Source organism: Vespa velutina, chromosome 5 (genome assembly GCF_912470025.1).
Source record: "Vespa velutina chromosome 5, iVesVel2.1, whole genome shotgun sequence".
Taxonomy (NCBI): Eukaryota; Metazoa; Arthropoda; class Insecta; order Hymenoptera; family Vespidae; genus Vespa; species Vespa velutina.
The window spans coordinates 7,382,965-7,407,035 of NC_062192.1; the positions used below are offsets into that span (position 1 = coordinate 7,382,965).

Consider the following 24,071-nt stretch of genomic DNA (forward strand, 5'->3'; position numbering starts at 1 on the left):
TCGACTTGTATGCTTCAACTTTATAGATAACAATAACTAGTAAAAATCGCTGAAGAATCGACGTCATTAACGACGAACGAGACGATAATCCGCTTTTCCTTGAATTTTTCGAAAACCGTCTGTGAAGTCGTTTCAACGAAGTTTCTCTCTCTCTCTCTCTCTCTCTCTCTCTCTCTCTCTCTCTCTTACTCTCTCTTTCTTTTCTCCTCAACTTCAATATTTTTTCCTTTTTTTTCTTTTTTTACTTTCTTTCTTTCTTTCTTTCCACCTACTCTTTTTCACCTATTCTCCGTTCTTTGCAGTAACCGTAAAACGTGCCTCGAGAGAAAAGAAGAGAGAACGAAACTCCAAAAAGTAATACGGAAAGCGTCGCATTGGGGATAGAAAAATACCTTTTTAATAGACTTCGTGAGGAGGATCTCTCGGTGGTGGATAATTGTATATCGCTTTGTCCTTTGTCCTTTTTATCTTTTGAAAATCATTCGATCGGAGCTATCGATTAAAAATATTAATGACTCTAACAATTATTAATGAAAATTTAATAGGAACTTTCAATTATTATTAATTCTTTATTCTTCCTTTACCATTTCTTTTAGATTTCATGACATGTTTTTATGATTTATTTAGATCTATTAAAAAACCGTATAAATCGTTTGAACAATTTCGTTTTTTTACAAAAAAAAAAAAAAAAAGAAAAAAAATGTGTAAAATGATCAATTCTCATTCACATCTCACGTGAACGATTATAACAGATTCTACTATCGTCGAATTAATTTCAACGGCCAGGATGTATTTTCATACATCGTATCGCGTCAAACGTTAGCGAGCACTCTCCCTCGAGACCACATTAGAGAATGCGTTAATCCTCTTTACGTTCCGGATCATGCAGATACGTTCGGACACTGTCGATGCTTGCCATTTACAATTTCGAAAGTTCGGACGTGTGATGTCCGATGTCGTTATTGTTTCAAGTATTAATATAAGACGAGATTACATATTATGATTTTAAAAAAGCAAATGATACTTTCATCTGTTTCTTAAAATTTTTCTATATTTAATTATCTTGCTTGGTACTTGACTAATCAATCTAAAAATTAATCTTAAGAAAGACGGAAAATAATTTCTAAATCAATGGTTATATTATTATAATTTTTGATATCTTTATATTATAGTAAATAGTTTGATATGTGTTTGTAAGCACGTTGTATTCTCTTCGTAGGTAAATATAGTATGTATGATTATCGTCATCGTGCTAATCCTAATAGATTCAAAGATTAATCTAAGATTTTGAAGAATTCAGATTCAAAAAGAAATATTCTTTCGTCGATCGAATTCTAAGAAGATCTCAAACATGAAAATACGTTCGTTTACGAATGTATTCGGTCCGTGATGGGATACTAAAAATTTAAGCGCTTATTGTCACAAAGTCGGCGGACAATAATTCCCGATTCTCATGTATTATGGATGCCTGCTAAGGGTGGATAGTCCTACTGGGATAGCGACAGGATGTTCCATGTTTCTCAACAAGACGTCGACACGCCGAAGGAACGTTGAAGCATCCTTGGCGCAACTTTACCCTCAGATCTACTACCATCATTCCTTAACGTGGTGAATAGTCCGAGCGTTTACTTTGGCTTGCGTACCATTCGCAGTTGAATTGGACTTTCTCAAAATGAATTGTCTTTGCTGCGAGAACAAATCTAGATTTACATTGTCACGGCATGATCAATATTTACCGAAAAGTTTTATAAAAACAAATATATTCTAAATAAGTAATCGTATTTTAAGAATATATTCATATTTATAAAATATTTTATTTGAATAATTTTATCTAATATATAACGAATAACAAAGTTTTTATCAGTTGACAATAATTATTGACTCATAGGATACAAATTCTTTAGAGAAAAGTTTTTATCTCGAACTTTAGTTCATTTATCATTTTTTTTTATGTCGTCCCAAATACCTTTCTATTAATAGTCTTTGTAATTTATTCGAAAAAAAGAGCTCTAGCTCTCGTCCGGTCAAAATTTTATTTAAATATTCATATATTTGTACCAATTATTTCGAGCTCAACAGTTAAGCACGATAGAGCGGCAAGCTTCGTATTTTGAAGAATGTACCGCGTCATTCTGGCGGCTCGTTATTACGGTAATTTTATCCGCAGACATAAATCATCCGAGTATTTATCTAACCTCATCTTTCTTCTTATACTTACTCGGCAGCGGTCCAGTCACCTGGAAATGAATCGCCGAAAGCGGTGCCAACTCTTCAGAAACCCTCTGCAGATTCTGATCCCCGATTTCTCACTGAGGTTAAATTCATACCGTAGGCGCGGTAGTAGAATAATAAAACAAAAAATAAAATTTTTTTATTCAGAAAAAAAAAAGTAAAGAAAAAAGACAAAAAAAAAGATATTTGACGTTTGAAAAGAAAAAAGGAAGAAAGGAAAATGTTGAATTATAGAAGCATCTATCTGAGATCTCATTCAACGAGATCAAATCCTTCTACAAGTTGTCCAAGACTTGTTCTTAATTAACCAACATATTTTCAAGAAAAAAACGACGGACCTGACATGGATACGAACGATCTCAAGGGACAAGGGGAAAATCACACTACGTCGTTCACCTTAAACGCGCAAGTGTAAGCCTGGGATATCGAAGAGTTCTCGTAAAAGAGCAAACTATTCGAGGGAAGTATCTCAGGGTATCTCATAGTAGATACATCACTACTTGCCATCGATATAAAACTACTTGTTCAATGATAAGGTAAGAAAAGAAGGTGAAAATATAACGTAAATGTTTTGTTAAAATTTTTAAACAAAATTATAGAAATTTATTGATATAATAAAATCATTTTATTGAACATTATCGATTAATACTTTTTTAATAAATAATATAATAATTTCAATGTAATGTATATTAATATATATTATGATATATTAAGTATGTATAAATAATAATTATTTAAAAAACAATTTTGTTCTAATCTCATTTCAAACAAAAATTCCCAGTACTATTTTACAATATACTAAGCTATATATGTTCATGGTAAAAGTCGTTCACAAGAAGACAGTCAGAAAGAAAACAAAGAAAAAGAAATAAAATACAGAATGGCTTCCTTGTTTACCAGCTTGCTAGAAGGACGATGTGGTAGGAAAAAGGTGAGAATTTCTCGAAATCCTGATAAATGCCTTCCGGTACGGTCGAGCCGTATCGAACTTCTTTGCTTTTGTTCGTTGTTGGATATACACAGGGGGGCGGCCTTTCATTATCGTAAATTTTATTTCTCGTCGTGGGCGAACACGTCCGTCGCTTTGCCATGCCACACTAGTTTTATGGTCGCCCGGCGAATATCACGATACGACGTCGCACTCTTTACCAACGTGGTCCAATAAAATCTGAAACAAAACTTCAGCCCTTTTCTTTTTAGGGGACATAACAGAAAAAATATACATACTCGTAAAAATTACGTGGTCGATCCTTCGATATCGTGGTCGATCTTTCGAATAACGATTATATTGTTCTCTACAATCAATATTTTACTTATTTCATTTATTTTTATTTGTTATTATTTTTAATTTATTTTTCATAACCGACATAGTTTTCATTGAATACTTTCAAGTAAGTGTTAAGTTACTGTTTAGTGTTTATCTTTTGATAATTATTATTTGAAAAATATATTATCTTATATCTCATTTACAAATTATTATTAATTTTAGAAATAATTGTAACTTTGATCATTCGTGATATCGTTATAAATTCGTTAAGGTTCATATTTTACACACGTTTAAGATGTCGTTAAATATAATTTCTACAAAATCGATTAAATAAAAATGATGTATCTCGTCGACTCGAGTTTTATTGATATAATTTTGAATATGAGATATTTTCGTACTTACAAGGGAGAAAGTTTCTTCATCTTTAAATATGTTCCTTCTAATTATAAATGACAAAGGGATTCGAGAATAAGACTCAAGAATATCCGAAGGGAGCCGATCGAGAAGGGAAAGATTTCAAACAGCGAAAAAGAAGAGAGAGAAAGAAAGAGAGAAAGAGAGAGAGAGAGAGAGAGAGAGAGAACATTTACTGTACTTTTTCAAACAATTTCCTCCATGTAGACTTTTTCCCAGCATCGATAATTCGACGACAAAAAGAAAAAAGGAAAAGATAAATGATCGCAACTCGTCGATCAAGCTAAGTGAGTAACGAGAAGATTACGTCGACTTGACCGCTAATTAATTAATTAATTACTCGAAGATATTTCGCTAAAACTTTAATCGCAAGACTTCAATTATGTCAAGAACTTAGAACTGTCTCAAGTACAGTAATTATTTACGAGAATAATATTTCAAGTTATGTCCGATTCTTCATTTCAGTATTTGATAATCTATATTGATTATGATATATCGTTGCGATCGATTCTGACTGCAAACAATAATGATTTGACTTCCATTTAAATTCAAAATTTCTATCATTCTATTGCATATATATTTTACATGTTACTTTACAATATAATAACGAATATGACTTTCTGTTTGAATCGACACGTGTAATTAATAACGTCAAATAAGCCATTTAATTAAAGATAGAACATGAGCAAAAAACAATTCTACGTAACGTTATTGGAATCTATTAACAACGTAATCGAATTAAATCACTTTAATTATAAACTAACAATCGATCGAACATGTTTTTGTATGCTTTTATGTACCTCCTCCAGATATACAAGTATTACTATTATATATTTGTTATAGAGTGCAGACTATACTTCAATGACTTAATCACATTTATTACATCGTACAGCTGTTCGCCATCTCTAAATCTTGTTACCGATAACATATTGATAGAGTTAAAGAAAGAGAGAGAGAGAGAGAGTCAGGAGAAAACGAGACGTCACTGAAATTCACGCCTCGAGGATGTCGTTTCGTTGACGATGCGATCGTAGAATGCACGTAAGACGAAAGGAAAGGAGGATGGAAGGAAGGAAAAAAGGATAGAATGAAAATGAAAAAGAAGAGTTCGGTCTCGATGGAGCCTGTCTTACCTACCTTCTTCTTCGTCCTCAGCTTTTTCTCATCTACGAAGCGTGAGCGACCTAATTTTCACGCCACTAAGCGTTACGACGAAACCATGGTCAGCTACTGTCCATGTGTAGTATATAGTCTGTATAGTACCTACACTTCCTTGTTACTGTATATATATATATATATATATATATATATATATATATATATATATATATATATATATACACACACACACGAATGTTTCTGAACACGTCTACACAACATAACATCCTGTCTAAGTTCAGTAGCCTAACGTACATAGGTATAGATAGATACATAGATACGTGAATATACATATATATATATATATATATATATATATATATGTTCCATTGTCTCTATATATGAAGTATGTACTACGTAGATAGTCTGCGCAAGGACTCACACAAGCCTTTCTCACGCTTGTTTCTCTCTCCTAAAAGATACTCACCACCAACGAGTACACACACGTTGCCTCCAATATCCGTAGTGAAACAGTATTACGGTAGGTGCAACCTCGAAAATTTCAGGCTGACCGAACGGCCTCGGATCTAACCATTACTACTTGCTCTCGGTATACATATATATATGTCTATATATATATATATTTTTAATGTATATATAATATATATATATATATATGTATATATATATATATCTGTATAATTTCACGCATATCTATCTGGTTTCTTCTTTCTTTTTTTTTTTTTTTTTTTTTTTTATCGAAATATAATATTGACTTTAAAATTCGCACGAGTGATGCAATCGCTCTACGTCTCGATAAAACGTACGATTTTTGTAGCCTATTAATTGGAGAGGATAAGTTGATTCCGTGAAAAACTTTAATTACTGCCGTAATGAAGGAGTAATCAGCTAATTTTTTTTATCTTACCCTCGTTATAAAAGATGTTCATTATCTCCCGATAATTAATTTTCATATTTTCAAATGAAAATATCTTCCTATTGAATGATATTAAATTTTTCTAGAAAATTTTATTATTTCGATGGTTCAATTTGATGAAATAAATCTCAGATTGTTCAGGGAGGACCCTACATTTGGTTGAAAATATTACGAGAGTTGGTATCCCACGCTATGATGTTTTCTGCCGTTGTAAGAAAAGTTCATAAGAAAAATTTCGAAATTTTATTGCATCACGTCGAGAGCGTTTCTCTTTCTATCTCTTAGAAACGTCAGCTTTCTGACTTGTCCTCCATCGACTTCGCTGCGGGAAATGCATAAAATATTTATGCGAGCGCGTAGCCATTGTGCCGCGAAGAAATTTGAAATTTTACTGCCTGCCTCGAGTACCGTTCGAACATTGGTGTATCTACTATCTTTCTTTTCTTCTATCTCTTTCTTTCTTTCTTTTTACCAGATGTAGCAGCCTGTATTCGTCGTTCAACAGAGAATGACGCCGAGGGGCGATTTCGAAGCAAGCTTTCCATTTTGTTTCTATCGAACGAGCCAAGCTACGATCGTTCTGTGTTATGCGTTCTTTATTTATTTATTTTTTTTTTTCTGAGTCCTTAAAGTATTTTTTTATTCACATGGAAAAAGTACGAAATATTATATACGAATATAGTCGTATATTTGAATCTTATCGAAGAAATAAAATATAATAGAAAAATCTATTATCTCCATTACCATTAATTTCATCGAAAAACAATATCTATTAAAATCAATTAAACAAATTTGAATGTTCTCATATATTCGTTTTGTACAAAATAAATTGATCGATGTAGAAAGTTTGAAGATAATTCTTGTTCAGGAAGATGCAAACAAACGCTAATTCGCGTAAATCGCCATTACTTCTTCTCGAGTGGATGCTAGAGAGCCATTCTCAAGCGTGTCTCATCCATGTAATTGCAACGAGTCTGTATTAATCATTCCACCGAGTCATACGTGTACCTACTCTCAAGTAGAATCGCATTACATCCATTCTTGCGTTTTGATCGGACGGAATATACGCAAGTTCGAATTTCTCATAAGAACGATTTAAACGTTTAATCGAAAGCGATCGATATCTCGATGCACCATTTCTCCCTCTCTCTCTTTCTCTCTCTCTTTCTCCATCTCTCTCTCTCTCTCTCTCTCTCTCTCTTTCTCTCTCTCTCTTTCTCTTCTTTACGGAAACGAACCAAGTCCAATATACCAAGTTACGGAATGGAGGCCAATCGAGTTCTCACGAAAATTAATTCCCGATGTCACGTTTACACCCACCCATCTTTCAGCCTTCATCAACAAGACCCAGAAAAGGGAGAGAAAAGCAGGCTGTTCTACGATTGGTGACGTTCTTATACATAGTGAAATAGAACAGATAAGATTGATACGGTTTGTGGAAAGAAAACCTGTTAAATGAACAAGTACTAAAAACTAACAAAAAGTTGACTATAATTATAATTTACAAGAACATTTACAATTGGATGGATATAAATTTGTTCTCATATAAATAAATACTTTTTAAAGGATGATTTTAAAGAAAATATTGCACCACATAATTTCATTTAAATCATTTATCATTTTACAATTTCGAAATCGTTATAATAAAGTAATTACATACATCATCATCTCTAAAGAGAGAGAGAGAGAGAGAGAGAGAGAGAGAGAGAAGGAAAAAGAGAGTAAAACGAAACGTGTTCTTATATTATCTCCCTTTCTCTTCCGTATATGATGAAAAAAAATAGAGAGAAAAAGAGAGATGGAGAACGCGTTGAAAACAGAGAGAAAGGGATCACGATGGAGGGGATGAGATAGAAAGAAAGGAAGAGCGGAGGAGAGAGAAAGCACTCGGAAAGGTGAGAGGAGGACGAAGAAGGGGTGGAAGGCTGGTGGAGACTGCGTCGGAGTGGGAAAGCGTTGCCGAACGGCACAGTAGGGTGGAAGGGATGAGACGGAAGGACGAGGATAACTAGAGAGAGAGAGAGAGAGAGAGAGAGAGAGAACGAGTGAGAGAGAGAGAGAGAGAGAGAACGAGTGAGAGAGAGAGAGAGAGAGACAGAGAGAAACGACGAGGGTTGGTTCGCCAAGCTCAGTTACGCCGCGCCCCTTGCGAAGAGCGCTGCGCCTCGCGAGCGAGATCGTAGTACCTTTGATTTTTAAACGGGCCCTTTTAAACTTGTACAACTTCTACAGGCAATTTGTGTTATCGTCCCTATTCGTATCCCTTACGATCAAGTAGAATTTTTAACCGTGCGGTATTTTTTATTTTATCGTGATAGAAAGAAAAATAAAAACGGAAAAAGGAAAAAGAAAAAAATAACGAAATGTTTCGTCATCAAGAAGGAGCACGTGTTCGTGCTTGAAAACGTTTTTGTCAGATCGGTATCTTGATCGAGATGAAGTGACGTTTTTATTTTGAAAGTAAATATAATATAGACCGATAGAGGGGAAAGTTTCAGTGTTTAGTGTTACTCGAACAAAATATTTCGTGCCTGATCGAAGACAATCGTGTGATCGTTGGATTGGAATAAAGGTTTCTTCAAGTTGGAAGGATTTAGACAAAAAGAAAAAGTAGTGCCCAGGAAATCGTTTTAATATATTCTCGAGTGGAGGGAAATGATCTTGTTGGCTGCGCAGTTGAAAACATGTCAACGAGGGAGAACTTGAAATAGGAAAAGAGAGAAAGAGAGAGAGAGAGAGAGAGAGAGAGAGAGAAAGAGAAAGAGAGACAGAGATACAAAGGAAGAAAAAAGAAGGGATATCTAGAAATTCAGTTAAGCTCCGGTAGGCAAGTAAAATAAGAAGAGGAAAGAAGATGTGAGATGTCGTAACGCCAGAGAGAAAGAAAGAGAAAGAAAAAGGGAAAGAGAGAGAGAGAGAGAGAGAGAGAGAGAGAGAGCAAGAAAGGGATTGGAGAATAAGAAGAGGGCGGTACCGCGCGCGTAAAGAGACTCACCTCTATGAGAGTTATATGACATAGAAAACAGCCGTTACGCGAAAATCTCCAACGACGAAAGTGAACTCCATGATAAACTTCTCGCACAAGGAAGCTTCTAGCTTCAAGGAGTTTTTCAACTACACTGAGAAGAAATCTGTCTGAATTCGTGTAATGGACGAAGCGGAACCAAGCGTCGAATCGACAACACTGATATTTTGAGAGAGATCATCCATCAAAGGTAAATAGATCGCACGCTTCTCATCCCTGATTGCAATTTTGGCCCTTACTAATACTAGCTCTTCGCTCTTTGCTCTTCCTTTCGATGTTCTCTCGTTATAGTAGTAATCTATTCGTGAAAGGGTTTATTGACTTTTTCGTCGATAACCAATGCCACGACGATGGTGGCTTTTATCTTCCTTGAGACACTTTCAATAGATTCAATCAGATCGTTTTACCAAATTAAACGTTTTACCAAAACGAGAATTTTTTTTTCTTTACTTTTCTCTTTTTTTACTTATTTCCTTTAAAGAAATTCTTTTCCTGTTTTTCTCTTTTTTAATAAATTGATATTACATCTTGTAATAATAGTAATTATTATTATTATTATAATAAGAGTTGTTATTATTGTTGTTGTTGTTGTTATCATTATTATTATTATTATTATTATTACTATTATTATTATTATATAATTATTATTATTATTTCTTTTTGATTATTATTATAGATAATAACAATGAACACATGGATTCTGATCGTCAGTGAATTCATAGTCGACGAACATTAGAAGAACAAATTCGAAAGAAATATCTTGACATAGAAGTTTCGAACGAGCTTTTAACGGTGTGGGCGGAAACATTGAGACTTGAAAGCCCCCGCGCTATCTTGGAGCCCTTTCCTGACAGTCTAGAACTTGCTAGATTTGGGCGGGCAAGCGAGCATAGGTACAAGTTTTAAAAGTCGAGAGCCCACCGCTTCCGAAACTTTTCTGAAGAACTCGACGAATAGAATAAACTTGTGTTCGTATCTTCCAGTGTTCCTACGTGTATATAGATGTAGGTATACAAGTATTATCGGATAGGTTTGTAGATGGGTGTTGCTCCAGATGCGTCTACCCTTCGAATGGTATAATGAAATGGGGCAGAAGTTATCCACCTTTTTTATTTTGCCGCGTGTTTCGTATATATGTATGTTGCACTTGATAGCCTAGGTCGAGATCTGTGATCGAGGAACTTGAACTTCGTCCTCAATTTTATCCACCATTTGTTACTTTCTTTTATTTTGTTTGTTTTATTCGATTGTTTAAATTTCTTGCAAGTTGAAATAAAAAATAAAAAAGAAATGAAATGCATGTAAATATAAAAAATTGTAAAATAGATATAAATAATTGCATATATGAATAATTGTAAAATAGATATAAATTATTGTATATATAAATAATTGTAAAATATATTTATATATTTTCAAATAATACTCGTTAAAAGGAATCATTTTATTCTTTCCTTTCTCTTTTTCTCTTTCTCTCTTTTTCTCTTTTTCTCTTTCTCTCTTTTTCTCTTTTTCTCTCTCTCTCTCTAATGCTTTTAGTGCGAACTTGGAAGGCGTTAAAATTTGGCGGGCGTTCCCTTTGTCAAAGTACCAAATGATTAATCGTGCGTTTCTCCCTCGTACCAACCTTTGCAAGCATTGAATATGTACGCTGATCTCTCTCTCTCTCTCTCTCTCTCTCTCTCTCTTTCTCGTATAATATATATATATAGGCCATATACATATATATTATATGTATATATATATATATGTGTTTGTATATCTATGTGTGTACTAGCTTTGTGAGCAATGAGAATTCGTCAATGTCGAAAATCGGAGCGAAAGCTGGGTGAGTGATCGACCACGGTTGAGCCTTTACACAATGTTTCATTCTGTATATGTTTCAATCGCATTATTTTCGCGAGAATGATATTAGGCATGTAACCACATAAGGGTTCGGTGTTGTCATGTTAATTCGATTAAATTGTCACTTATATCACATTTCTTTCAAGAAAATTCTCATGATTTGATTTGCCATACGAAATGATATTTCTTTTTCAAATACAATTTCCAAAAGATAATATATCCAATAAATATTTATTTTTGTTTATGTGGTAAGAGAACAAGTGACCTATTTTTCTTAGGAATAGTCTAATGTATTCTTTTTTGTATTTCGATATTTCTTATTTTCATAATAAAATTATATATATATATATATATATATATATATATATATATATATATATATCATTTCATATAAGATATATCGGATAGGATAAATTCGGCACAAGATAGGAGACCACGGGATTTTTCCAGAAAAACTCCAAAACTTCGATTTCAGTCCTTTCTCGTGAGAAGTATATTCTTCGTCGCTTTTATTTCCTTATCGGATATTCGGTCCTGCCGATATTTGTTATTCCAACGACATCACGCATAAACTCCCCAGTCCGAATGGTCGTCCTTCTTATTCGATATTCGCTTGCTCGAAATAAATAGCCGCGTGCTGAATTAATGACCTTCGATTTTTTCCTCACACACACACACACACACACAAAATACTATATTCGAATCTGTTTATATCCTATCACAAAATCAAATAAATGCTATCATTCAGAACCAATATCGAGATGGTGCTAACAAAAGGCATAACACGAAATAAAAAGAAATGGATGATTTGAAATCGGCCACATTTTATAAAAGGTTTTCCATGATATATAAGAAAACGGATGATCTCTCAAGTCCTCATCTTGGCAGAATAGCTTCTCGTTTCGAGTAATTGGCTGTCTAGCTGTATGGTCGAGCGTTAAAACATCTTATACGATGCGATTGAGGCAAGCGCCGGAAAGTTTCGTTGTTGCCAAGCGATATCCTTCTCTAATTGACTGTTGGGATTTAATTTTCTCATTTTCTTTACTTTGACGATCAACTTTCTCTCCTCTCTCTCTCTTTCTCTCTGTCTCTCTCTCTCTTTCTCTCTGTCTCTTTCTTTCTCTTTCTCTTTCTCTTTCTCTTTCTCTTTCTCTTTCTGTTTCTCTTGTTCTGCACTTTTGTGTACTTTAGTTAAGTACCCATTTAGATGTCAGATAAACTTACAAAAATCACTCGAAATTTATGATAAATCGATCTAATTTCACCTCATCGCTTATTTAAAAGAGATTTTGATGACGCGAACGAACAGACGACTTAAATAGCTTATTAAGCAAAGTGCTTCAGGAACTTTTTTAGGGAAATCCTGAATATTCCTACTGAGACGTCGAGCAAGGAATATACTTGTATTAACGTCGTAGGATTCCAGTGATCGATTGCAGCAGGTCGAGGGGAAGCTCTTCCATTAACTCATCTCCGATCGAAGACAGAAACCAATTAGTATCGGGACTGATCAGTGATCTTGCAACAAAATCGATTCGTCATGATGTAAATTAAACTCTGAACGTTTGATTGAATTCTTTATTTTCTTCCAATGATTGTAATCAAAGTTTATAGAAATTTTCTATCGTAAATGAGAATATTGTTATTTATAAAGTAGAAATTTTAATATATTATAATCAACGAAAAACTATGAAATTTTCTGAAAGATAATGAGATATATTCGTTCATTAGATCGAACAAGTAATAATCAAATGGGATAATATTGGTTCGTTCCAATTACATGTTTTCCTTACAAAAAAGGAATGGAGGAAAAAAATATGAATGGCCTGGTGAGCAAAATTATTCTATGGGCAGTAAAGTGACATTATTTCGTATCATCCTAAGAACGTCACGTGTGCGTTTTCTACGAAATGGAATGACCAGCTTGATATCTAACGAAAAGGGAATTGCTTGAAGAAAGGAAGATACAAAAAAAGTGAACAAATATATATTTTCTCGAAAATTTAGAACGTGAAGCATTATATAAGAATGATGGACGAGTAAATAATAACAAAAAAATTAAAAAGAAAAAAATTAGAAAAAAGAGCAAGATAAAGACAGAGATGGAAATAGAGATAAAGATAGAGATAGATAGATAGATAGATAGATAGATAGAGAGAGAGAGAGAGAGAGAGAGAGAGAGAGAGAGAAAGAAAGAGAGAGAAAGAGAGAAAGGAAATGAAAGAAAAATAGAATGCGGACGAGAAGGCTAGATATTTTCGAGGTAAGGGAACACGTTAATCTCGCCTCTTTATTTCGAGGTCTTAAGTAGGAGTAAAAAATAGAAAAGAGTAGGATTTTACTACAGCCAAAGCTGAAGATGAAGAAGAAAAGAAAAAGGTAAAGGATAATGAAAAAAAAAAGATAAGAAGAAGAAAGATGAAAATGAAGAAGATGAAGATGAGAAAGAAGAAGATGAAGAGGAGAAAAAAGAAGACGAAGATGTAAAAGAAGAAGAAGAAGAAGAAGAAAAAGACAAAGAAAAAGAAAGTTTAAGGAACATTTTTCTTGAACCAGGCGAACTTGGAAATCCAAAAGAAATTGACTTAGGTCCGTTCGCGCGACGAGGAGTGAGGAAAAGGGTCTGTGCACCTTCCACGACGAATTACTCTTACCGGTCTCACGTCATTTCTTTTCTCGACATCTCATTTGGCATGTATCAATGTTGGAAAGCCGAGCAGATGCGAAATACTCATGATTGCGTTTGCATATTCGACGAGGTTGACGTAATTTATGGGAACGTAGGATATAATCGCGTTTTCTTTCTCTATCCCTCTCATCGTTCGCTAGCTCAATCTCGTAGCTTCGATTATTTCCCCTTTAATCTGTTCCCGATAGGTACGTACGATTAGACAACTATACGAATACGGAGGAAGTACTGGAGAATCACAGCAATAGGCGATGCTGGTGTACCATGTAGTTTGAGTTTAACCGTGGATACTATTCTCTCTCTCTCTCTCTCTCTTTCTCTCTCTATCTATCTCTCTCGTTTCACGAGCTTATGACCTTTTCGGTGTTCGCGATCGACGAGATCACCCTGCAGTGAGTCCACTCTTCTTCTCTTTCTCTCTCCCTCGCACACATTGCAACCCCGTTGTTGCTACAGACGTATACGTATTGCAGTTCGATCGATCGCTGAGAATGAAATTGCTTCGCGATCTGCGATCAGAATTGGTTGCTATGGGATAGCTCAATGGGAAAGTGGTGGACGACGAGTGGTACCGAGAGTTGGATGGGGATATGGAAGGGAACAAACAGGCCGAGCATTTTCTGCGAATCGCCTGCAAATATACTACCGCTCTTACTTATACGTATACTACTCGCGCGTGTACTTTTACACTGGGTGATTTTATATTTCAAAGAATTTTATTTTTGCAGCAACTCGGATCCGTAGAAACAGAGAGAGAGAGAGAGAGAGAGAGAGAGAGAGAGAGAGAGAGAGAGAGAGAGAGAGAGAGAGAGAAGAAAGAGTAATATTTTGTGAGCCGGAGTTTTAAATAAAGTCCTGCAAATTTGTGTCAATTTTACGAGTCTTGATTTTACAAATTACTTGAAGTTTATAAAACATTCGAATATAGAAAGAAGAAAAAAAACCTTGATCGTTAAACAAGTTCCGGAGGTACATTAACTTCTTAATTTCCGATCCGTGACTACTGCGACGGATTGCGACTAGTCGTCGTAATTTCCTTTTGAAAAATATTCCTCTGCTTGAACGTCATTGGACGATCGATCGTCGCAATCGCATCGACGCTACTTTGACGATTCGTTTCGTTCGATCTCCGGTAGACGTCTCGCAAATTCGCAACTTCGTAATTTATTCGCGGTGATCAATCATAGCAGAGGAAAATGGCGACGTATCACAGCACATATTACGTATGGATAGACGAGATCACGATTTTCTTTGACGCGTGCCATGTTCTCTCATCGTATTGTCGTTGAGCGCAAGCAATATCAGGATACGAGAATTGGACGCATTGAGAGAACGATATAGCAAATGGCAATCTCGTATGATCTTCGTATTAATGTTCACGGTGCGTGTACAGCGATGATCCGTATTGAAGATCGATCCGTATTAGGTATTTCCTCACAACAATAATCTCGATAATCGATTTTCTTCCAAAATGGTATTTCCTTGATGAGAGAAACGCCTTTTTTCTCGACGATCGATTTTAAACCACCGGCAGATGTTGCCGATATTAGAATCGGATATCAGGCAATTTCAAATGAAGCTGAGGTAAAGAGATATGGAGGACATTTATTTTAAGATAAACTCAAAAGTTCTATAGAGCCGTAAATGATTTTTCTCTAGTTACGTCCACTAATTAAAGATCCAATATCTTCTCGATGCAATCGTGACTTGGAAGTTCGTGGCGGCACCGTAATCCGTTTAGCCCCGGCAAATTGATCTAAAGAGTTATATAGATCCGATAATAAAGTAGGATCCAAGTGCCAAGCATCCATAATCAAGACGCGGAAAACGCCGAAGCTGATATTGGCTTCAAGCCCAGCGACTTTATTTACTGCGGCCTTTTCTTATTCTCGTTTCTTCTTTTTTCTTTTCTTCTTTTTCTTTTTTTTTTTTTTTTCATTTTCCCGTTTCACCAAAATAAGGTTTGCTTTATAAACGATAGTCCGACGAACTTTGAGAAATCATTTCACAGTGGTTTTCGTAAATTTTAAACTACTTTCAAATAAAAACGAACAGCAAAGAAAATTCACCAAGTTCGTCTAATTTAATAATTCATTGAATTTACTAAATTTTAAATTCATTTCTTTCTGAATAAAAAGAATTGGTATGATATAGTTTTCATCGTGCTAACTTTTTGGTTCTCTCAGTTAATGTATTTACAATTAGAAGAGGTTACTCACGGAATATGATATTTAACGAGCGCTTTTATGCGTCTCATACACGGTACTCTATCCGATAGGTCATAGCAAGTGAACACGCGGGTCACAAATTTAACGAAGCGTGTTTGAAACCCCTGTACAAATCGTCCAATGGGCTTGCGGATTTCGAGCTGACATAACGCAATAGCCGAAGTCTCGCGCATAATGTATGTGCGACGGAGAAAATTATTTAGAGTACGAGAGCTGCGCCATTTTAACGACCTTCCGCACGATCGATTCGCGTTAGTTTTTTGTTTCTGTTGTTTTTGCAAAATCTTTTTTTTTTTTTCTCAACCCGGCGCGCGTCACTCGCAGCACATTTCATTCTCTTTCGTTTCTATTTTTCTGTGTCCTCTCGTTATTTCTTCTCGTTTATTTTTTAGTTTAGAAAAAAATAATGGAAATAAAAGAAACTCAGAGTCATTTAAAATCGACGGAAATATGGAATCATATAGACGCGCTTTACTTTGAAATTTTTGTTAACTTAGTTCAGATTTAACATGATTCACTTCCATGAAGCGGAACCGAAATATATTCAAGTTCTGTTGCCTGGGTTCACATTTATTAACCTCTGAATCTCTCGGGCACGTATATTTCACTTGAACTTTTTTCTTTCGTTAAATTCGTCCGAGTGGTCTGACTTTTCGGCGAATTCTCTTTTCTATTTTTCTTCGATATTTTTCTTTCTCACGATCTCTTCTCGTCTTTAATACTATGGCTCTCTCGCGGCAGTGATTCCCGTCGCAAAAATCAGAAAAATATAACGGCTTTAAACGTACATACCCAATACATACCCAATTATAAATAGAATGGATTATATATGATGTTGCCTTGAAAATGCAAAAGAAATGCATTATATTATGTTAATACATTCTATTGGATTTCTTTAAATGACAACATTATATATATATATAATGTTATAACATATATACATATAATGTATTATATATATATATAATATTATATATATATATATATATATATATATATATATATATATATATATATATATAGGAATGTAGGAAAAATGGTAAACGAAATGATATTACATTGTTACTAATTTGAAGAAGTTCTATTTCGAAATACGATGAAAATGGTGAAAGTTTCCAATTCGGGAGTACTCACGTTGAGAAGTGCGAAGAGATTTTTAAACGATATACCCTTGAGTATATTTTAATAGTCATCCCAACGTGCGATATTTATCGAAAGCAAAATTAAAAATAGAATCGATGGTACTTTTAAAATATCCGCGAAGTATTAATAGTTATGCAATTAACGATTTTCAATTTATCTAATCGTCCATATTGATCGTTCTTAAACGGATAGAAAAAAAAAAGAAGAAAAAGAAAGAAAAAAGTGAAAGATAAAAATATATTATTCGAAATCGCCAACAATTCGCGTTTGAGCTGAGGAAAGAGTCCAAATTTTGGATTTTTAAAAATATTTTCAGCATAATTACGCACGATATTTCTGACATGAGCGATTCATAGATTCTCCCCCATCGGGTTACAAAGGAAGAGCGCTTAAATACGCATCGACGAATAGACGCGTCACCGGGGGTTGTTCGAACTGGTGCTGAGCGAGAGATGGGAAGGTCGTGAGTCGCGAATGGAATATCATATATATAAAAGCTCATATGTGCGGAAACAAGAATTCCCACAGCGCTCGCGCATTCCACTCTTTTCATTCTTTTACGACGTAAATCTACCAACACTACTACTACTTTTTTATTTTTTTTTATTCTTCTTACTCTTTCTTTATTTCAGTCGTTTTCGTTTCTTTCTTTTTATCTAGAGCATCACCCAGTTTCGTTACGGTCGACTTTGCTCGTGGAATCTCGTGAGAGTCGACGACGTTATGTTAGAACGTTGACAGGAAAAAGTTTTTAATCCTTAACATCTCGCGAGTCACCTTTTGGCTATCCGTTATATTTTTTGCTATAACCTTTTCCCAAAATGTTCTCATTCTTTTCTTGCAATGAATCCAAACATTTAATCGAATCAGTCACACAATGGAAATTGAAGATTAATATTTGAAACATAAATAAATTTCCTAAAGCTTTCTCTCCAAGGGATGTACACTTGCATATAAATGATACGTATAAAATAATGATTTCATACGTGCTACGAATAAAGCAGGGATTATTCGTTGGTCCTGGAATATAGAAGCTGAATAAATTCGTTTTCACTGAAACTGGGATATGCTTTTCTGTAATATTGTTTTTCTATTAATCATGAAATTCCAAATATTTTATTCACGCAAGAGAGTCACTACGAATCCTCGTGGATATCCATAAATATTTCATCGACGTATGATTTATTTTACTTATAATAAACATACAAATTTAGATCGATCAATTGATCGATACATATAGTATTCATAAGGAATTCAATAACTTGACATGTAATATATTTCATAAATTATGATATCACGAAATTTGTGTATAAAATAAAAATTTTGGGCTTCTAATATTAAATGTACGAAGTTACATTTAATTATGTAAACATTAGATTACTAATGTTCTCTCTCATGGCGCTTATTTTTACGACGAAAAATAAAGTAAACGTTTTTCTTTTAGAACGAGTCGACACAATTTGAATTTTCCTTAATTTTTTAGCTCTTTCAAAACACGTTAGAACGATCCTGTCTGAGTCATATTGGCAACACTAACCTTTATGTTGCCTTTCGTTCAAAGCACTTTACTCCAGCAAAAGGCGTTGGTAAAAAGAGCTGCATTTCGTCTAAGCACAACGTAAAAGTCCGACATGAGTATAATATTTTTCATTCACAATTTTGTACAAAATATATATTTATAAACGTAATATTAATTGAAATGAAAAAAGAAAAAAAAAGATATACAATAAAAAAAATCGTACAATTATAAATAGCTTGTAATTTTACATTTTTATACGAGGTAAAACAAATGATGTATAAATACATTTTTTAACCAACAATTGCATAAATTTTCTTGAAATTTCTATAGACAAAACATTATGGATAAATATCAAGATTTTTATATTATAAATACAATTTATTTTCTTAAGAGAAACATCCCTTAGCAAATTGTATCGTGATCGCGGGGTCACCCTATATAAATTTCATCCTCCGAAACAGCCCGCCTTTCCTTCGTTGTACGTTGTCGGTTCTTTTTCCTTTCTCTCCCTTTTCCTCTCTCTCTCGCTCTCTTTCTCTCTCTCTCTCTCTCTCTCTCTCTCTATCTATCTCTCTTTCTCTCTCTCTTTCTCTCTCTTCCTCTTTCTTTGTCTCGCAGCTTTGCTCTCGGTAGTAGCTCTGCTTCTTTCACGCTTCGCTTGTAATTCTCCTCGTGCTTGAAAATACGTGCCACCGGCACAAAACCGCTCCGAGTTACGAGACAATGGACGTCTATAATCGCCAGCATTTTACTTTATTTTCTCTCCTTCTTATCGCGTCAGGAACGCGTAACTACGAAGACGAGATTGAGGTGTTCGGAAAAGAAAGAAATGAATTTTGAAAACTTTATTACTCAAAGAAACAGATATTATTATTTTTTATGTTTACTCATATCTTAATAATAATTATCTCTTTAAAAAGTTTGAATCATTCCCCATGTTTATACCTATTTCGTAATATTTTTTTATTTTTAATATGAAAGATCGAAATCCAGTTTAAACGACATCATTAAATTCTCTTATGTGTTTTATCAAAACACAAAGAGTAATATTGAATCCTAAAACATAGATCGGTGATTAGTAGCATGATTTACAAACCATCGAGAGAGTGCCTTGAATAATCAGAAAGCTATTTTCTGCAACGTCGGTATCCTATCTTATCGTTTGAAGCAAATATAATAGGTCGGTAGTACGTATTTAGAAGCAAACGAGCGCGTTTCATTTTGGACGATTGTTTAGGATGAAATGCGTATTTATGGTGGTATGAACGAGACGTGATATTATACATGCATACATACATACATACGTATTCGCGTTTAAAATTAAACATCGGTTCCTGAATATATACGTATATGATGGAGGCTTTACTAGGGCCTCTCTGTTGATATAAATCCGTAATGATCTACAGTACTGCCCTTAAAACGTACGAGTCAATAAAACTGATTATAATATATTACGAATTTAAATAGAATTAATAACTTTTTATCTATTATTATTAAGAAAATATTTTGGATCGATTGTTTTCTTCTTTTCTTTTTTTAAATGAACAAAAAGTTATATATATATGTGTATTTTTTTTCTTTTTCTAATAATACATCTATTAAAAATCAAAATGAAAATTAAAATTTCGTATTATTAAGTAAATTATAGATTTCAAGCTCTTAAGTTAACCACCAACGTCGAAAAGACACACAAGGTCTCGATAGGAGAAACGACGAGAGGAAGTCGATGAAGGAGCCATTCGTCGTTCTCGTCCTTCTCCTCGTCGTCGACGGGATATGTTAATTAGGTAAGTCATCGACCTCGATCTGTGCTCAAACTTCCAAGAACATCTGCCGAATTGCTAATCGCCCGACGAACGCTCGGAGTCTAAAGAACTTTCCGTGACGCATCTCGTTTCGTTCGTAAGGTTCTACTCGCATAATTTTGCCATTGAACATCGCCGAGGTTCCTTGTGTCCCGCATTCAAAACTGGTCGAAGAGGTAGAGAAGGTTGAAGAAGGAGGAGAAAGAGTGGAAAGGGTGATTCCAGCAGGGGTTTACCCTCTCGTTCGTTTTCCATCCACCGAGTATGTGCTCGCGCGTATCTTACCACCCTCTCAGAAAGCTCTTCTCACTACCACCATCACCAACACCACCAGACCGCTTCAGTAGCTCTCTTGGCAGTCTAGAATACAAATTGCTTGGTAGCGTGTCGCTTTGCGAGTAAAGTAGATAACAGTAATTAGAACATCATCCCGAACGCGAGCAGGCCCAGGTTAGTCCCCAAATGCTTCCAAAGAGTTCTTAAAGCTCCAAAAACTCATTCCTTGCATCGTCCATTAAAATCAAGAATTTTACACACGAATCTTCTTTACCTCGTCTTCCTTTTATCGCTTTTGTTTTAAAATTACCAAACTTATTCTCCGCAAACGGTTACTTTACTTTTCTACTAACGGAAATTGCTTCTTCCACATTGATATAACAATAATTTTTATCAAAAATGAATATCCTAATTTTTCTTTCTTTTTTATATCTAGCTAAATTGATCCGCGCGTTTTAATAATAAATGATTAGGATCGTATTTCATTTCGTTCCTTTTAATGCGTCAGCGTATCAAAATCGTCTATCTTGCTCAGTTTAATGACCCTATTAGATCCGTGGTGACGATCAAATCCTAGCAGAGACGCTTTTCCAATTCCTCGTTTAATTGCTCGGTTCTATTTTCGGTGATAGAAAGAGAGGAAACGGAGATTGAGATATAGATGCATAGACTACGCGATTTAGTAACTTTTCTACTTTCGGTAGGAAACGATGGCAATGCTAACGTGTACTACTACCGTATATAAGTGCACTCGTGTGTTACGATAATGTAGAACGAATTACTTGTAGTTTCGTAGTTTAGTTTATCTGTCTGGTGTTAATTCATGTGTATTTTAGAACGGTTAAGCAACATTCGTTACACAAGTATACCTAATCATTTCTCCCACAACTTTTAGATGCAGCGTAGGTGAAAATTGCGTTAAAAAAAAAAAAAAAAAAAAAAAAAAAAAAAAAAAAAAAAAAAAATTCAACCAAAAAAGAAATAAAAGCAATGGAAATATTTAGATTGAAGCACAATTGAATATATTTTTGTCGAAAAGAATTTTTTACTTGCGATCGTTAGAAAAAATTCTCATTGAATTTAATAATTATTGAATTTTTTTTATACATTTCTTTTTTTTTTTTTTTCTTCGAATATCAATCGTGTTATTTATTTATTTTCTTATATCACCTCGCGTCCTTTAATTTTATGCTCTGGTGTTATATCAAAAGCATTGTTGTCGGCGACGAACCGCACCCACAGAAATTTTCCAGCGGCAACGTATGGATTTTCAACCGCAAACAAATTCTCTCCGCGGGCGCGACTCGCGTTCGTCACACCGACTACGATGGTACGTTTAATTGCTTCGCACGGGATCGAGATGGATGAGTGCTTCCGATGATATTCGCGCATACGTTTCGTCAAACATTGATGGCGCAGTGATTTTTGAAACATAGCCGAAGGGAGGTTGAACACTACTGGCTAGTGAAATAAAATCTTTTGCATCTCATTCTCTATCTATTTACGTCTCTCTCTCTCTCTCTCTCTCTCTCTCTCTCTCTCTCTCTCTTTCTCATTCGTAATCCATGCGTTTGGAAATAAATCGATTTCCCTTCGAAATTCCCTTCGTGAACTCCTTTTTTTCTCTATTATGCTAAATATCCTTAAATAAGAACACGCGCTAGCGTTCGGTAACTACCAGAGAATTCTATAGACTTTGGTTCCTACGCAAAGCGAAGCGAGAAAAATTCTAGACATAGTTTGCATAAAACGCTTTTCTCTGCATGCCTTCTTCTTCCATTCTTCTCTCTCTCTCTCTCTCTCTCTTTCTCTCTTTCTCTTTCTCTTTCTTCCTCTATTGCATTCCTTTTTTTCTAACAGCGTTAGCCGCGAATATTCGAGCACAAGAATGACACTGCCGATTGAAATGAGTTTTCAAGATTCAACGCTTGGGGAGTTTCCTAAAGATCGCATAACGAAAGAAGGATCCACTTTGGTAACTTTTTGAGGAACTTTAAGAGGATACGCGAGAATGAGCTTGAAAGAACGTAATATCGTTCTCGTGGATGGTCGAATGGAAAATGCTTTCCCTTTTCCACTATAAAATTATTCATTTCTTTTTTTCTTTTCTTTTTGGATAAGAGAAGGACAAAGAACTGAGATAAAACTAAACACCTGTAGCACGTAAAGACTTTAATAGATCGGTTAACATTACAAGAGATGACTAACCAATCTTATTCTTCGTTTCGTGATAAATCGGAAAGTAGATCGATAGTTTTGATTTCACACTTCTCTCTATAAGCAGTCGGAGAATGGAACGACGATGAAAACCATTCAAAAACTTTCTCGTGTCCTCCTTTGCCTTTAAAACGGCACGATCTCTTAGCCCCGCGATCGACGCTGGGCAAAGTCGGTCGTTTGAAACTTGGAACCAAGCTTTGAGATCGTCCTCGACCTCGTCCTTCTCAAAAGACATCTTCCGGCGTTGAAACAACTTTGACTTTTGGGAAGGGATGAGACTCTTCTCTCTTTCTTCTCATGTTCACGAGTTTCTAGAAAGCGAGAAATGATATGTTTCCTTATTTCGATTGTAATTGAAGTTAGGGGGTTCCGAAAAGTTAATCTTTTGGAAAATGTATCAAATATTTCGAAATATTTACAATAAATGAAATAAAATTTGACGATTAAATTAAATAGAAGAAAATATCTATTTGAAAAATTACAGATAATTATTGTATTATAAAAAACGTAAGTCTCAACATAAATCCAAGAATATGACTATAAAAATGATTCATATTTTATTCAATTGATTAACTAGAAAATATGTCATCGTAGGCGATTAATGGTTCAATTTGTTCGTTAAATAGAGTCGTCTTTCTCTATTCGTCTCTTTTTCATTGAAGCGACAGTAGTAGTAGCATCATAGATCTACATAATTAATTCTTAGTGCGCCGTCACCTTTTCAAGTGGCGCGAAATTGAATCGCCAAAGTAGAAAGGTAGAATTGTCTACCGTAAGCATTCACTCGTAATAATTTTCGTCCAGTAAATTTCGCGGATAGGCTCGGAGGTGTGCTACCGGCGGCGTACCAAACTATCGTATAATTTTCCACCGTATAATTGTCACATTTAGCTGGCCGCCGTTGCCGACAATTTAATCGCACATTTTTCGCTCTCTTGATTCCTAAATGTGAAGTTTCTTTGACGAGATAAACTCAACGTTTAGGAAAAATTCTAATTTTTATCGTTGAATACGTACATCAAACGTGACAAATCATTTTTGTTTCTCTTGCTCAAGTTTATCTTTAGTTTACAGCACCAAAAACACGTCTTTATACTCTTGAGTTTAGTGAGTCATCCTGGCATGACATTTAAAACACGATTATATAATCGTATTTATTTGTCGTAAACGTAAAATGCCTGATGTTCTTCATTTATATTCTTGTATCTTTATCTACGTTGTCCAAATATTTCCATTTTTGTGAGTCGACAAGAGTGTTCGCATGTGACGTTAAACAGAAATGCACCGAAGCGAGATATATCAGAAAACCGGTGTTATTTTCCTTGCTGTTTGTATACCCCTATCGTTTGGAATCCGCATGATAGACAGTTCCT

At 34.7% G+C, this 24,071-nt stretch overlaps 1 protein-coding gene across 13 annotated transcripts in view; it reads left to right on the forward strand.

The window, feature by feature from the left end:
* The window catches only part of LOC124949027 (zwei Ig domain protein zig-8-like), a 170,967-nt gene that overhangs the window by 16,509 nt on the left and 130,387 nt on the right, over window positions 1-24,071 (forward strand). Inside the window, exon 1 of one of the 13 annotated variants that reach the window (XM_047493498.1) lies at window positions 7,835-9,163. The exons of 11 other annotated variants lie outside the window; for them this stretch is intronic. The gene's annotated coding sequence lies outside the window, so the exon portion shown is untranslated. Of the gene's footprint in view, window positions 1-7,834; window positions 9,164-24,071 lie in introns of those variants that run through there. One more of the 13 variants, XM_047493489.1, reaches the window with a different exon arrangement.